The following is an 18327-nucleotide window of genomic DNA, read 5'->3' on the forward strand; positions in this document are numbered from 1 at the left end:
AATCATAAAAACAGAAAATCATAATACAAATAATTTTTTTTGATAACCTGATTAAATAATTAAACGTAAAACCTCAACAAAAAAAGCACAATTATTATACCTTTTTGTAAGGTGAACCAACAACCAAAGCTTTATGATTTATTGATCTTGCTTTCCAAAGAAACCCTTATACGAACAGAAAAATAAAAAGAATCAGTCGGTTAATCATAAAAATAGAAAATCGGAATACGAATAAATTTTTTTGAGAACATGATTAAAGAATTAAACGTAAAACCTCAACCAAAAAAGCACAATATTATACATTTTTTGTAAGGTGAACGAACAACAACCAAAGCATTATGATTTTTGGATTTTATTTTCCAAGAAACCACTATATGAACAGGAAAATAAATAGGATCAGTCAATAATCATAAAAAACAGCAAGATCAGAATTCAAATATAAATTTGAGAACACGATGAAAGAATTATTGAAATTGATAAAACTATAAATTTAAGAGAAGAGAGTTTTTTCTTTTTTTTTTCTTTGTTGAGTTATGGTGAAAGCAAACGATAGCATTGTATTTATAGTTGTAAAAGACCTATTTTTTAGGTTTTCAGAGGTGTATTGTCGTCGGTTTTTTTTCCCTGTAGAAGCTCTTTAATTTTTAGATTAATGTTGATCTATCTTTTTTTTTTCACAAATGTAATATATATTGATTAAACTTGGTCATTACAAAGAGAGTTGCTCAGATGGTGGCTTTAAAACAGAATCAGTGTAATATTGGGAATCTATACAACCATATTTAGCTAAGGCATGTGACACCCTATTACATTCTCTCTTTGTGAAAGTAAAGTTAATTTGCTGTAACGTCGATCTATCGATAAACAATCTAAGCCCAGTAATTATCTCAAATCTGTAGAATTTGTAGTATAAAACTGAACTATAGTTGTAAAAAGGGTATTTTCCGGGAAATTTAGAGATTAAATTAGCAAATTTTAGTTTTGCAAATAACTTTTTATGCAATTAGATGTTTTCTGTCGATTTTTATTTATTTATTTATAATGCGAAAATAGGTAGATTTACGTCCGGGACAAACTATTTCAATGTCATGGGCAATTTCATTAATGGCAAAACGGTAATCTTTTGCTAAGATGAATGTGAGACGTTTTCACTTCCTGTTTAATATAATAGATTGTAATCTATACAAATGGTTCCATAGCAAATATAAATAAAATCATGAAGCTGTGGGCACAAGATGAAGTGATGATGTTTATGTTGTTGTCCTTCTCACATCAAGTCTTTACCAAGAGCAGATAACACATCATTTTTTCCTCTTCTCTTCTTTTGTCACTCTAATCGACGGCTTTACCACTCACTAACTGTTGCCTCTTCCTAGCCTTCTCTGCAGTACCCAAACACGCATCCGCCTCGATCGAGCATATCACTGCTACAAAGGCCCGTTATATTGTGTCCGTTGAGTTATAGTTGTAAGTGAAAGCAAGTGGATTCTTGCTCACAAGATCATTAACAAGATAGATAAATAAGATCAAAAATGAGATACTTCATTAGTGTGAAAACAAGATACAACCAGTAATGAACAAAACTTGTTCTAATATTAAGAATCACTTAAACCACCTTACAAGATGTGTTTAATCAGTTTTACACACAGTCTACAAGACTTGTCACTGACCAATTCTTAATCCCTCACAAATCACAAGAACTCTCAAAGCTGTTTATACTTTCAAGTCTCGACTAATCTCTTCAAAAACGGCCAAACCATATGTTTGCCTTGACACCACAATATATAGGAATCACCTATGACCTACTTTCCTAAATAAGGATAAGTCTAAATCTTCCAGTTGATACGATAATATCTTGTATTCCAATTAACGAATCTTCAAAAGTATTGCCACGTCATGTCATATCCGTTACTCCTCCAAGTGTGTAATCATCTCCTAGATTCCTACAGACCATCCTTGTAGCATCAGAAAGTCTTCATGCACTCATTCTCCCCCTTTTTATCTGAATGTGACATCTCAAGCAAAACGATGATCATCCTAATAGCTGTTAGTACAAAGTTAGCACTAAGCCAATCAGTGTTAAGGGTCAGCACTTAAATAAACACAACTGATCATTCGAAAACAGAGTTCAGAGTCATAACCGAAGTACAGAACCATAAACAATGTCAATAGACAACTTTAGAAGACATCTAGAGTCACAGCAGCAAACAGCATAAGTATTGCAAAGATAATATTAAAAAACTTTCGAACTGATGCTTAGTCAATCCTCCCCCTCACTAGCATCATCATCAGAATCACCACCATCGGACTCAGTTGCATCCTCCCCATCAGAGTCGGTTGCAGCCTCCTGACCATCAGCATCAACATCGGGTTCGTCGGTTGCAGCCTCCTGACCATCAGCATCAGTGTCGCTTGCACTAGGATCATCATACTCTCCCCCTGCTTGAGTGCACCATTCATATAAAAACAGCAGTGAAGACTAAGAACACTCGCGCCAAGAGAGAAAGAAGGAACTTACCTGTAAGTCGAGTCTGCAGTTTCAGAAGAAGCTCAACAACATCTGACAAATCATCAATCAGAGCCATGCGAGGTGTAATAACAAGTGGAGTATTAAGCTGCCTGCAGTTCTTAGCATCGAGAGCAAACTGCTCCGGATCACCAGAGAATGTATCACCAGAGTACAATGGAACCACACGTTGGAAACAGAGAAGCTGGTAAATCAAGTTTGGATAAGGCAGGCGAGCAGTGCCGTTACCCTTAAGCGCAGCAATGGAGCGGATATGATCAAAAACAAACTGACCAAAATTGAAAGGACGCCTGTTGGCAACCATATACAAAAGCTGACAATGCTCCGGGCTCAGGGTGTTCTGATTGGCAGTAGGAAACCAGTTAAAGCAACTGATCTTATGCAGCATGATCATGGATAGACCAAACCCAGCAGTGGACAAATACTTCCAGCGCGGAACAGTCCCTCTAGACAAAAACTCAGCAAGGGCATTCTTAGAAACATCGACAGAGATCAAAGGCTTGTTGGGATCCACACCAGAAACATCAATGAAAAACAAGCGATTGATAAGAGATGGAGAGAACTCAAATAACTGACCCCGGATATAGACTTGCATAAGACCGGTGGATCGAATCGTCAAGTCAGCCAAATTAGCATAGAACTCATAGACCACTTGATTGTTAAACGATTCCACATTGCACACCGTGGAAAGCAAACCAGCAGACTCAATCAACTGCTGAGCTCCAAGCATCGAAGAAACACCAAGAGGAAGTACCTTTTGAGCAGTAAACACACGTCCTTCAAACTTACGAAAACGACGAGAAGCCAACTCCGAAGCAAACCTGAGATTAAGAGGTCGGGGCTGCGGTTGTGCCAGAAGTGGAAAACGACGATCATGGTCTTTAACAAGACAATGATTGGAAAGACACCGAGCATGAAACGAGAGAGAGGCATCATCCGCTGCAGCTGCCGAAGGAACACCATTAGATCCAGCGTTAGCTTCATCAGCAGATCCCGTAGCTTCACTATCACCAAGATCCATAGGATCCGACAGAGGAGGAAGACGAGAGGACGAATCCAGCGGAGGAGAAGCATCTCGGAGTTGGGGAGTGTTGGTACGGCGTCGAGACGAAGTGCGACGAGGAGCAGCAGCACGAAAGGGCAGAATGCGGCGATTTAACGATGAAGAAGCCATGATAGAACCAAATTGAACAGCAGAGCACAAGATCGGTTGCGGCGGAAACGATGACACATATAGGGTTTGTAGAAGACACACGGTCTCGGCGGGAGTATAAAAACAAGGAGAGAAAAAACCTAAAAATCTCAACACAAAGCCCATTAGCAATACAATGGCCCAATGGCCGAAAAACACACATAACCATTTGAAATTATTAGGCCCAGTGAAAACAAAAATAGAGTTTGGATTCGGCATCCACATTAACACATGAAATGTCAAGGAAAAACCATCAAGGAATCAACTCAAGGAACATGAGAACAGCCAGCACAAGATAGTGGATAGCAAATTAAGAACAATGGGAAGCAAATTGAAACAACTCACCATCAATAATCAACAAGATCACATTGTCTTAGCTGTTTAAGCACAAAGTAATCCTTGGAAGTCAACCGCAAAGACCTCCACACACGATGAAGAGGAGGACACCACTCTTTCCAGACCGGTTAAAGGACATTTAAACTCACCAATGGACATCACAGCATTTGAACTGAACTCATCCCCCTTAGTTTCTTTTGTTGTTTATTTTTGTTATCACATTGTGGACCAGACAAACTCACCCGTTCATCATTTGTAAGACACAAGAGGATCATTGTTTAATCTGTGCACAAGTAATCAAATGAGGTAGAAGAGCTCACCTGTTCATCATAATCAAGACACAGGAGGATCATTGATCAATCTACGACATCCCGTTGTTTTTTTTTTTTTTTTTTTCTTTTCTTTTGAAAGCGAACAAGTCCAGGTGACAGAGGTGAGAGGTCCATGAGTTACCACCGGGGAAGAGTGGGTCATCACCAAACCATCTATAAGAGAGCCTATACACGGTAGCCTAACAAAGAAAACTCCCAAAGCGGGTAAAGAACAATGATTCCTTGAAGATCAAGACAGTTAGCATTCACCAATACTTAAAGAATTTTTTAAACTTGTAAAAGTAGCAACATCAAGCGGTTTGGTGAATATATCAGCAAGCTGTTTCTCAGATTCAACATGAAGTAATTCCACAAGTTTTCCTTCAACTAATTCACGTATGAAGTGGTGCCGAATATCAATGTGTTTTGTTCTTGTATGTTGAACCGGATTTTTAGCAATATTAATGGCACTTGTATTGTCACAATGAATTAAGAGAGTTTGTGTAGTGATACCATAATCTGCCAGCATTTGTTTCATCCAAAGCAGTTGAGTGCAACAACTCCCCAGCGCTATGTACTCAGACTCTGCCGTTGACATAGAGACACAATTTTGTTTCTTGCTATGCCATGCAATGAGATTGTTTCCTAAGAAGAAACATCCTCCAGTTGTACTCCTGCGATCATCTGTTGAGCCTGCCCAATCTGCATCACAAAAACCAACAAGAGCCGAATTAGTTTGTTTTGTGTAATACAAACCATGGTCTAGTGTACCTTTAACGAATTTGATGATTCGTTTGACAGCAGTTAGATGCGAGAGACGAGGACTGGATTGATATCGAGCACAAACTCCAACACTATAGCACAAATCCGGTCTACTTGCAGTAAGATACAGTAAACTGCCGATCATCCCACGATACAATTTTTCATTCACCTTAGGACCAGCTTCATCTCTAGTGAGAACACACGATGTGCTCATAGGAGTTGTCTTGGGCTTGCTTGTCTGCATTTCGAATCGTTTTACAAGCTGTTTAGCATACGTACTCTGTGAGATAAAAATGCCTTCATCAGATTGTGTAATCTGTAATCCTAAGAAGTAGCTCAGTTCTCCACACATACTCATCTCAAACTCTTTAGTCATTGTTTTAACAAACAGATTAACCAGTTCCTTCTTAGTGCTCCCAAAGACTATATCATCAACATAGATCTGGACTATCAATATGGCAGAAGGAGTTTGTTGTATGAAAAGTGTCTTATCTACACTTCCTCTTACAAAACCTTTCTGTAGCAGGAACTGTGTCAACCGCTCATACCAAGCACGAGGAGCCTGCTTTAGTCCATAGAGAGCCTTCTTTAGTTTGTAAACATAGTCAGGATGATGTGGATCCTCAAATCCTTTTGGTTGTGAAACATAAACTTCTTCTTGCAGCAATCCATTCAAGAAAGCACTCTTAACATCCATTTGGTAAAGTCGAATGTTAAGCAGACATGCCATTCCCAGCAACAGTCGAATAGACTCTAGGCGTGCCACTGGGGCAAAAGTCTCATCAAAGTCCACACCTTCAACTTGAGAATATCCCTGAGCCACCAGTCTGGCTTTATTACGCACAATGTTTCCTTCATTGTCAATCTTGTTCTTAAAGATCCATTTTGTCCCAACTACATTAACATGAGCAGGTTTTGGAACAAGATCCCACACATCAAGCCTTGTGAAATGCTCTAATTCCTCATGACAGGCATTGTACCAGAACTCATCTTCAAGAGCCACTTGAATATTCTTTGGTTCGATCTGAGACACAAAACATAAATGTTGAAGTAGTTCTACGTGTGCTACAAAGCACGACTGTTGAAGCATTTCCTGAAAATTCAACTTGACATGTCGAGTTGTTCGCTCATCCATATTCCCAATGATATCTGCTGTAGAGTGATTTTTGTGTACTTGTGGTTGACTTAACCCATCTAAGTTGACTGATGACAGATCCTTATCAGTTTTCTCACATGAAACGACTTCCTCTGTTTTCTTCTGTATGTTTGGTTCTGTAGCGGGTAACTGTTGGACCTCTTGTTCATTATCTTCTAGTCGAATCAACATAGGTCTTCTCCTGTCATCAAAAACAACGTTAACTGAGTCGACTATCATCCTTGTTCTCTTGTTGTAAACTCTGTAGGCAGTACTATTTGTTGCATATCCCAAAAACAACCCTTCATCACTTCTGGAATCAAACTTCCCAAGATGATCTTTATCGTTCAGTATATAGCAGACACATCCAATAATGTGAAAGTAGGCTAAATTAGGCGATTTGCCTCTCCAAATTTCATAAGGAGTAGTCTTAGTTCCAGGTTTAACATAAACTCTGTTGATAACATAGCATGCGGTGCTGACAGCCTCTGCCCATAATTTTTGAGGAACATTGTTACCATGAAGCATAGCTCGAGCCATTTCTTGTAAGGTTCGATTTTTCCGTTCTACAACCCCATTCTGTTGAGGTGTTCTTGGTGCTGCATACTGATGACGAATGCCTTGTCTTTGGCAGAATCTCTCAAATTCCTCATTCTGAAACTCACCTCCATGATCACTTCGGATCTGGATAATGCTTCCTTTCTCAGTTTGAAGCTGTAATGCAAGAATCTTGAAGCTCTCAACTGCATCTGATTTCTCCCTCAAGAACCGAACCCATGTATACCTGGAGAAATCATCTACCAAAACAAAGATGTACTTCTTCCCATTGATGCTCTCTATTTGTATAGGACCCATGAGATCCATATGAATTAACTCAAGCACCCTTTTTGAAGCTACCTCCGGAACCCTTTTGTGGTTTACTTTGATTTGCTTGCCTTTGTTACACGCTTCACACACTGAGTCTAGTTTGTCGCCAAGTTTAGGCACCCCTCGAACCAAACCTCCATTAACTATTTTAACAAGACTTTGCACATTCATATGTCCCAATCTCTTGTGCCAAAGTTCAACTTCAGAAACAGTTGCAGCTAAACATGTTGAAGAAGGTTTCCACATGTAACAGTTATTGCCAGATCTAACACCAAACAAAACAGTATTGTTGTTCTCATCAACTGCTTGACAGTCAACCTTGGTGAAAATTACTCTCAAACCTTCATCACATAATTGACTGATGCTGATCAGGTTAGCTTTCAGACCTTCAACATAATACACATTGATTATTGATGGCTGATCAATATCTTCAAGTTGTCCCTTGCCTCTAATAGACCCTTTTCCACCATCACCAAATGTTACCTTTCCCCCTGGTATCTCTTGATAAGCGGATAAAATGTGTGGATTTCCTGTCATGTGTCGTGAACAGCCACTGTCAAAGTACCAAGGGTTACCACCTTCACTGCTTGTAGAAGTAAAAGCGACTTGTGCTCTTAATGATACTTCCTCACCGATTATCATAGACAGATTGCAGCAGAGATTGATCTCTTCAGTTTCTTGAATGGCTTGATCATACTTTTGTTCATTGTTCTCCGTCACCTTACTGTAGAGATCCTTTTTAGCTATCCAGACTTGGCAAAAACGAAATGGATTGATAAAGCATTTTCTAGCCATCCAAAGCTCCTTGATCTTATTCTTAAACTTATAACAGAATCTGCGAACATGACCTGCCTTTCCACAGTGAAAGCACACAACAGTACTTCTTCTTTGCTTGGAATCTGTCCAGTTTTGTCGAGGATCCTCTGACCTGACTCGTGATTCTCTGGTTCTTGCAGGTACTACAGGCTTCCTCTGTAGTTCAGTTCTGTTCAGAACAGTTGACTCCTCAGCATGAGTTACGTTACTTTTCACAAAGTTTATAGACTTATCACGTGACAAAAGTTCAACTTCCTGTTGTTTGTTGTAACCCAGACCACGATGTTGAGATCCAACAATCCCCTTTGACAAAATCTCATCTAACTTCTTACCACCATTGTTCAACATCCTGATTTTTTTTATGATTCTCGTTTAGCTCCCGTTCAAGACGTGTTGCTCTTTCCTTCTCCGAACCAAAAAGTTCTTGAAGATTTCTCAATTTTCTCTCAAGCAACTCCTTTTCAGCAGGAAGTAACTCCTTACAAGTTACAGGTTCAGACTTGCATTCTTCTTCTAGCATATTGACCTTGGCTTCCAACTGTTGTTTTTCTTTGACAAGTAGCAATTTTTCATTACACAGCTGAACCCAATTGTCATAAAGAACACAATAGCTCTCTTTTGTAATTGTATCTTCCTCATCATCATCTGAGCTCTCAGCTGGTACCTCATCACTCTTGACACTAAAGGCAAACAGATTCAACATTCCTTCTTCCTCATCACTATCAGAGTCTGAGTCGCTGAAACTAATAAATGACTTGTTCTTAGCCTTTTGTAGATTTGGGCATTCTGCCTTTAAATGTCCAAAGCCTTTTCATTCAAAGCACTTCATCTCCTTCCTTTTTGTCAAAGGACATTCAGGTTTATAATGGCCGAAACCACTGCACTCATGACATTGAACTTCTTTTTTGTGATCAGCCTTCTCCTTCTCAGTCCTATTAAAATGATTTCCAGATTTTTCACCGTCATTTCTATTCCAGCGAGAAGACTCTCTTCCTTGTCCTTTCTCCACTCGTTTTAATGCTTTCCCGAAGTTCCTGGCCATCAAAGACATGTTCTCTTTAATCTCTTTCAACTGATCGTTTGTGTCATCAACCTTGAAAGCAATTCCTTTGCCATGAATTTTCTGTTCTTCAGCAACTTCCATCTCTTCTGACTTCAACATACCAATCAGATCTTCAAATTTCAAGGTGTCAGTGTTTCCTGAAACTCTCATGACAGATTTGTGTGCTGCAGACTTAGATGGAAGACACCTAATTAATTTTTTAACCAACTTGGTATCCTTGTAAGTTTTACCAAGATTCTTAGCTTCATTAGCGATAGAGCTCATTTTAGCACTGAATTGAGAAATTGTCTCATCTGGATCCATCCTTAAGACTTCAAATTGAGAAGCAAGCTGATCCAACCTTGTTCTTTTAACACTCGAGTTTCCTTCATGAGACTTCTGCAGAATGTCCCAAGCTTGTTTAGCTGATTCACATCCTTGAAGAAGCTTGAACTCATCATCATCAACAGCTCCAAATATTGCATTGAGTGCCCTAGCATTGTATTTAGACAAGTTCTTCTCTTCTACTGTCCAACGTGCCTTTGGTTTAGTGATCTTGTCACCAGCTTCAGTTTTCTCATAGGGAGGTTCCCATCCTTCTTCCACAGCCGTCCAAGCATCCTCACCTAGATTTCGGATCAACTGGACCATACGCACCTTCCAACGACCATAGCCTCTATCATCCAGCATGACAGGCTTCTGATGTATCACTAGTTCATTAGCTGACTCCATCTTTGTCTCAAGATCTCAACCTGTGTCGAGTATGTATCTCTTGTCGGTTGGCTGCTCTGCTACCAAATGTGAAAACAAGATACAGCCAGTAATGAACAAAACTTGTTCTAATATTAAGAATCACTTAAACCACCTTACAAGATGTGTTTAATCAGTTTTACACACAGTCTACAAGACTTGTCACTGACCAAGACTTGTCACCTCACAAATCACAAGAACTCTCAAAGCTGTTTATACTTTCAAGTCTCGACTAATCTCTTCAAAAACGGCCAAACCATATGTTTGCCTTGACACCACAATATATAGGAATCCCCTATGACCTACTTTCCTAAATAAGGATAAGTCTAAATCTTCCAGTTGATACGATAATATCTTGTATTCCAATTAACGAATCTTCAAAAGTATTGCCACGTCATGTCATATCCGTTACTCCTCCAAGTGTGTAATCATCTCCTAGATTCCTACAGACCATCCTTGTAGCATCAGAAAGTCTTCATGCTCTCAATTAGGACTTTATTTAGAGTAAAAAGTAAAGAAAAAAACTAGTTGCAATTCTTAATTGTATAACTTAACCGTTCGGATAATTCACGGTACTTAATAGCGAGGAAACTAAAGGTCTAAAGAGAAAATCTATGAGTAGCTCTTGTAAGACGAGAACAAACTTTTCTTAAATTGTAGTCATGTGAAACCTATGTTTGCCAATCACGTAATAAATATAGTATATACTAATCACGAGAACAAACTTTCTTATATTTGTTCATATTTGTAAGACGAGAACAAAGTTTTCTTAAATTGTAGTCATATGTGAAACCTATGTTTGCCAATCACGTAACCTGAAAATAGCCTAAAACAATAGAATCGACTAAGCTAATTAGCGAGTCTTATATCATGAAAGGAAGCAGAAGTTTGGGATATACCTAACATTCTATAAACAGCATTAACTCAAGTCAAAACTCTGGTGAGTGTCTTTCTGAATGATTAACTGCAACTCAAACCTGATCAAGTTTTAGCAGAAGTTTTCTCTGTGTTATCAAATTGCAACTCAAGCCTCTGATTATATAATTGCGTTATCATTAGGAAAGGGTGTATTATATATTAGAATGTAATTGATGTGGGATATATAAAACATTGTTTTGCTTTCAAGTAACATCGAGGATAAAACCTGGGGGAAAAAAAATGATAACCCAACAAAATGATCACAACAAAACCTGTGTTCATGAAAAATTCACATTTCAACTAGCTAGACGTTGTGTTATATAAACTTGAAATCTTCTGTATAGTGTACAAAGGTGTAAACTTTACTACGAGTTTTAGCCACCAAAGCTTCAAAACCTTGGATTCCAACTCTCTCCAGAGCGTTTCTTTCCGGATGGAAGTAAAAAACAAAGAAAGGGTTAGATATATAATCCTTGGTTAGAACAATTTCACCATTAGCAGTCACTCCAACAACCGAAATTTCGTCCTCACCAACTACTTGCAGCTTACTTTTTTTTTTTTTTTTTTTGCTTGGACAACCAATTTGCAGCTTACTAATATATAAAAACAAAGGACAAAAATTGTTATTTGACCACATATAGTCACTTATTTTCTGGATTTTTTTAAGGCTTAATATATACTCCTTCTGTTTCATAAAGAGTGTCATTTTGACAAAATGCACACAGATTAAGAAAATTATATAAATTTCTATTTTACCCTTTATAAATACACTAAAACAATTTCTCATTCTAATTAATAAGCTAAAATAGTAGGGATAAAAATGAGATTTAATATTAAAAACTGCATTGAAAATATAAAATGACACTCTTTTTGTAACAAAAAAAACTGTGTCAAAATGACACTCTTTATGAAATAGAGGGAGTAACTTTCAATTAACTACAATTTTGGAGAACAGCTCTGGACGACATGAAAGAACATCAAAGTTTCTTCTACAAGTACAACACAAATAGAAAATAAGTTTCTTAAGATATTATGTTGTGGAAAAGTCTCTTCTACTCGATCAAGATAAACTCATGGAAAAGAAATCTAACTTACTGGCCATTTAATCCATGGCTTATTCAACAAATAGCGATAAGAGAAAATGTACCTTTCCAAAGAAACTATTGCCGCTCTTCTACTCTTTTGTTTGAGCTCTTTAGTCTCATTCCTAACAACGGAGGACTTGAATAATGAAAACTGGTATATCATCAAAAAATATAACTGCAAATACTGTTCTACGATTAATTGATCTGTAATAACAATACAAGATGATTCACAAAGTACCGAACATACTATTAATAAAGAAACTTAAAATATTTACAAATAGACTCAGAATTTGAATCGAAGAAATACAGTTCAAATTAAAATATTTACATGTTATAGTGAAAAAATTTGTTATAACTTTTTGGTAAGATTATTCTTCGAAAAAATCAAAATCATATACCACCATTAAATGTTAAATATCCTATTGTCTTAAATATTCAAATAGTTATAGTTTTCTCCAATTCAACCCACATAAATTCAACAATAAATACTATAAGATATTACAAAAACACCAAAATATATACAATAGTTATCCCGTGGTGTACCACGGGTTAAATCTTAGTTGTATATATAAAATTATATGGGGTTAAAGATATTACAAGATTACTATTTATATTTTTTTGACAAACATTAGTAGGTTACTTAATTGAGTACAAACAACATGTTGTTGCTGGCCAAATTAATGTGTCTCTGATTCGTCCACCTGTTGAAACAGAGCTTAATTAGCTTGGACTGTGGTACTGTGGGGTCCGGTTGTTGCGCTCTGTCTTTTTCCGAAGACGTAAGTTAATTTTGGTTTATGTAATCTCAAGTTCACGAATCATTCTACTCTATTTTTTCTTAGATATCAAGTAAAAATATCAATAAGGGTAACTAATTATCGTCGACGCTATATAAACAGCAACTTGACAAATACACTAACCAACATGTAGGTTTGTGTCATACGATCGTCTCCGTTATATAGGAAAGTGTGGATAAGACACTGAAGCATCAAGAAGGTTCGACTCAAGGATTACTCCACCTGCACGTGAGAAGCACATGTCGTGGGTGTTAGTAAATAGTCACAACTGGAGGGGTAAAAGGGTCTTCAGCTTTTAGTCTCCGTATCTTCTTCTTCCTCTTTATTCTCTTGTTACGATGGTGTTGAGTGAGTCACGAGTTTGTTAGAGTTGTAACAGAAGAGCGACAGCGTGACGAGAGAGTTAGAGAGAGAGAGAGAGAGGCTGATTGGGTTGGTGAGTGAGAAAGCTTGAGAGTGGTTCCAAGTGTAATCCAGTGAGAGATTGTAATGATCATAGCTCAAGTTTGAGCCAAGTTATAGTGGATTCCGGTGTACCGACGCCGGCGAGACGTAGGGTTCCTCATCGGAACCTGAACTCGTTAAATCTTGTGTTGTCTTTCACATTCTGTTCTTAGTTCTTTCACGGAATCGATCAACGAGTTCTAATTGGATAAATATAGATTAGGTTTCAACACAACAATATCAACCAACCAAATTTGTGAGGGGAAGAGCCAATGTTTTCATGTTTGTGCACATTCAATTGCATCGGCCTCATGTTTAGATAGTTATAGGAACGAATACTATACATAAAGATGTGAGATTCCTATAAGGAACCTTATAACATATTACTTAGAAATTAAACATGTTTTAATCAGTTTCTGAAATTTAATAAATGTTTTAAACCTTTCTGTTTTTTGAACAAAAGTTTGTTTTCATTAATCAACCGAATATGAGTTCATACAATAGAAACAAAGAGAATGCAGGTTAACACAAAGTAAAAGCAACAACAAGGGGAAAGCAAATACTACACGAATGTAGCTAAGGTAGCTCAACAAGGATCCATGAAGGCTTAGGAACCAAAGCTAGATAGCAAGATGGCACAAGAGACAACACTGTTTGTCGAGAATTCATCCACGGATTAAACCTTTTTTTTATTTGGGACAAACCTACTTACATGCATCTATAACCTATTAACGCTTTAAACATCTTAGCTAGGAGCAACCAATTGAACATCCAAATTGACAAAAAAGGAAAAAAAAAATATACAAAAGAGAACAACTGAACCAAAGTAGATTCTAGATTGGATTAGCGAGATGAGACAACATCTAAACCTAATATAATGGTTTTAAAATCTAATACACCAGAAAATCCAAAATAAGAAAGAAAATAAATCAAACCGGAGAACCAAGTTGTTAATTAGTAGTATATTTAGTAATCTGTTGAAGTAAAATACAAAATAAACAGATCGCAATATGTTCCACGAATGTAACGTACTAGAGATTTAATTCAAATAAAAGTCTTAAACTTGCAAAACAAAACCACATAGTCTCAAACTTGGTCTGATGGTTCGATCCAAAAAATGCCATTGGAAAGGTCCCTACCTACTCCATGTCTGATTCAACAACAGCCTCGATAATCACTGCGTCAGTGTCCAACTTAATCCGTTTCTTTGGCTGCTCAGCCTCTTCAGACACGACCACATCAGTTTCTTCCTCAGAAGTGGTACCAGAGCATTCACCTTCATCACCTTCAGGCTCTGCGTTCTCCTCTTCCTCATTCTTCAGCCTCTCTATCAAATCCATTACATCTCTGTTGACCTGTTTACACACATTTCCCAAAAGTAATTACTCCTCAATTTGTGTGATCATAACAAAATGGTAAAAATATCATATGATTTGCTACAGTTTCAATTTTAAGGACTGGAAGCATCAAATAAGTGAATGACATAATTAAAATCCTCACAAATTCATTGGTTATATACCTTTCCCTGCACATTACTATTGACCAACTTCATCTTTCTAGTTCTAGCAGAGCCAATTCATATGATATTAATACAAAAAAAAGTGTGTGCTATGTTCACTGTATGAAATCAATGATGATGTTTTTACCTGAAGGTTCGGGAGAAAATCAGAAAGGTCAGTGGGACAATAAGGGCAGTTCATGACATTCTTCTTTGCGCGTAGTGTACGTCCACCTCTGCTTCTCTCTCTCATTAGAGTTGTCCCAGCAAATTTAGCTTCCAAACATGGCTTGCAGAAGTTATGAGCACAAGGTGTTGTCACAGGAAGAGTCATCACTTGTCGACAAATAAGGCAACTAAACTCTGCATCAAAGAAAAACCCAACAGTTTACATATTCCAGGTTTGGAGAAAAGCTATATAAAGAAAGAGCTGAATATTTTGTTAACTGATCATAATAAACATTTTAGGAATCTTGAGCCTGATCATTTCTAGAAAAGGTAACTTCAATATTGTTTAGAAAGGCACACAGACCTTTCAGAAGTTTTCCCCTCACGGTATTCGAGTTTGCGGTCCTCAAACTTTTCCTCTCCTTATTCACCCGCTTTTTACTAGCAGGTGGAGGCTTCATCCATCTCCAACGACCCTCACTTTCCTGATCAAGTAAGCCTATTATCAGTAAAGTATAGGGGGAGAGATGAAAATTAAAATAACGAACCAGCAAAAGAAAATTCGATATATAACCCGCCAACTATTATAGTTGAGATGTCTTGGAACTTACATCAAAATCCCACGATGGACTTTCCTTTCTCTCAAACAGGTCTATGGCCATATTAAGTTCAGGAACATTAGGTATAGGTCTTGGACGATCTCCTTGCTCATCACTACAATAAATCACACCATTAAACTCTAATGGAATATATATATATTAAGTGCATGCACGCTTTCAAGAAATAGATCAAACCTGGTCCATGGAGCTGGCTCATTGTCACATCTAACAAATAGGTAACGACAGACCTTATAAGAACCCTATGGACCACAGAAGAATAGGTCAATGCATGAAAAAGTTCAGGGAAAATTTACAGTTGTTAGCTACGTGTGTATGTGTACCTGTTTTCCAACTTTTCGCCAGCACTTCTCAATCCTGTAAACCCCATCATACCTCACTCCTTCCATAGGGGCATATACAGAATGACAGCTCTTCACATTGTGAGACCTGATCATATATGGCAAAAGGTTATTGAAGAGATAAGATCACTGAAGTAAGCTTCAAGTTGAAAAGTGAGAAAGTTACATGCAAAGGAGTTGTTCACAAATAACAGCTAACCTGATAACTCGAACAGGATACCCCATATTGCAACTAAGTCTTAAAGCTGCATTTCTTTCTTTGAATGCTTGATCATGAGACTGATCCGTGGCAGTCCTTTTGTTGCCACTGAGATCTCTTCCCCCACTGCGTGACACATCCACACATTAAAACAAATAGAGACAAAACATATTAGTAAACTGAAGAATATAAAGCTACATGATTATTAAAATAAATAGAATGCATACCTTCCGGTATATAGGAACCACTCCCCATTGTCCTCATCATCGACGTAACCACCAGAAAGGACCACGGACTGAGCTCCGTGGTTGGCTTGCCCAGCAATGCCGGAGACATGTGGGAAGTGCACCCCCCCACTGTCGACACTCCTGTCGGTCCGCCCAGGACTCCCCGACCAAGACACCGAGGTTCCTACGAGGATCATTTTCTGCTGGTATGGGACCAAAATGATCATTTGGTATGGTAACAAATATTTTGCCACTTGAAGCATTTGCGTTCCCTGTTTTCTTTGCACGCTCAGTTGTAAATGCTTTATCTGGTCGGTCTTGGTTGCTAACGAAATGACGGTCCTTTGTAGTACCCGCATCATCATCACGTCTAGGGACTTTTGCTAACCGAATAGCAGCCACGATGGACAAGTTGATACGGGGATTTCTTGCAATTTTTAAAGGAACAACGGTGCGGCATTTTCCACAAGTAGGTTTTTTATTAGCGCCCATCCACTTCTTGAAACATTTCAAGCAAACGTTGTGCCCACATGGTGTCTGAAAAACAAACGTATAAGATATCCATCAGTCCATATACTTCAAATTTGTCACACACACACACACACACACACACACCAAAAAACAAAAAAAAATCATTTTGAAAAGTAGAAGTTAACACTTATTAAAGTCCTTTCAACTCTTACCATATCGACTACTCATCAATAGCAAAAGTAAATGAAACCCCAACTTCGAAATGAATATAGAAAACATCCCATAAACGGCACTAAACAACAATATGGACAAGAACAACCTTCAACAAAAGTGTACACATACCACTTCCTTTCCTAACACTATTATCAACAAAGACCATGATACACCTCTCCAGTCTCAATATCCAACCCAACAAGTGTACACAAGGTGTTGTCACATATGGTAAGCACAATTAATTCTATGTCTTTGTAAATCATCAAAAGTAACAATTGAACGTGTCAATAAAACCCTAAATTTTGTAATTGTGGTATGACACAAACTCGAATTAGTAAATCAAGTGTACACATAAACAATCATGCATAGTAAATATTGTGATATTAGACAGTTAATTAATAAGCGTGAAGCATAAGAGAGAAGAGAAAGAGAATGTACCGTCACAGGTAGGTCAAGTAACGACATACAGTAAAAACATATCAAGTTTTCATCAAGAGTAGATAACACATCACTTTTTCCTTTACCCTTCTTCATCTTCTTCTTCTCTTCTTCGTCATCCTCAGCGACGGCTTTACCACTTAATACCTGTTGCCTCTTCCTTGCCTTCTCCTCAGCACTCAAAGACGCATCCGCCTCGATGGCGTGGATGGCCGCAACAAGATCTGAACCAACAGATCCGTACCCAGTCTCAACGCCGGAAAAAGGAAGAGGATCGCCGGAGCAATCAGGACACTGCCAATCCAAAGTGGACGCTAGGGTTTCTGGAGGAGACGAGAGACAGGACACGTGCCAAGGCGTAACGCATGTGCCGCAAGGGAGAGTTTCTTCAGGCGGAGGCTCGGATTTGCATCGCATGCATACACCTTCGCCGTTGCAGGGGAGTTGGATGTCACGAGAAGCCATATCCGATGATGAAGAGAATAGCCAAAAGATGAGGTAGAGAGCGAGAGAGGAGAAAATGATGAAGATGAAAAATGAAAAGTGAAGAGAGCGGGGTTTTAAAAAGCACTTTAGGGAATCAAATTAGGAAGGAGATTTCTTAGAGTCAAAAATAAATAAAAAATTGTCCTACTATGAAATATCTACCATTGAATATGGACTATTTATCATATTTATTTATATTGACTAATTTAGGATAGTGAAATAATTATTTTTAATAGATTAAGAAAGAAATATGTATTTGAAAATTATATGTGGATATTATATCATTTTACAAGGTCTGTTTGTTAGGTAACTTTTTTTAAATTGATTTCTAATACAAACAAAAAAGATAATAACAAGGGCCATTAGTTGTAACTTGTAACGCATGGGTATTAAAAAGTTTGCTCTGCTGACTAATGTGGTGGTGTGGTGATGTAAAGAATTAATAACAGAAAATGGAAGGTCGTCTACATTGATTCACATACTTGAACAATGTCTATGCGAGATTCTCCATTTTATCATAGCTATTTCATTTCATTGATGTCTTTTCTCAACAACTCCATCCATTTAATTTGGAAAAAAAAAATACAAAAGAAAATAGAGAGATCGACCATGTTTTATTATTTATATGGAATATATTCTACTAGCTTTTGACGAAGCCACTTACCTATGAAATAGATGACTTTATGG

At 37.7% G+C, this 18327-nt stretch overlaps 1 pseudogene across 1 annotated transcript; it reads right to left on the bottom strand.

Annotated features, from left to right (window-relative positions):
- Positions 1-13929: 13929 nt before the first annotated feature.
- On the bottom strand, positions 13930-17707 carry LOC104786718 (E3 ubiquitin-protein ligase ORTHRUS 2-like; annotated as a pseudogene). The gene is made up of 9 exons (XR_015556909.1): positions 17155-17707; positions 16033-16569; positions 15806-15931; positions 15589-15694; positions 15443-15507; positions 15260-15362; positions 15013-15133; positions 14629-14843; positions 13930-14337 (listed from the first exon to the last, which is right to left on the bottom strand). The product of XR_015556909.1 is annotated as an E3 ubiquitin-protein ligase ORTHRUS 2-like (transcript).
- Between the last annotated feature and the right edge of the window lie 620 nt (positions 17708-18327).

Source organism: Camelina sativa, chromosome 5 (assembly GCF_030686135.1).
Source record: "Camelina sativa cultivar CO46 ecotype springtype chromosome 5, ASM3068613v1".
Lineage (NCBI taxonomy): Eukaryota > Viridiplantae > Streptophyta > Magnoliopsida > Brassicales > Brassicaceae > Camelina > Camelina sativa.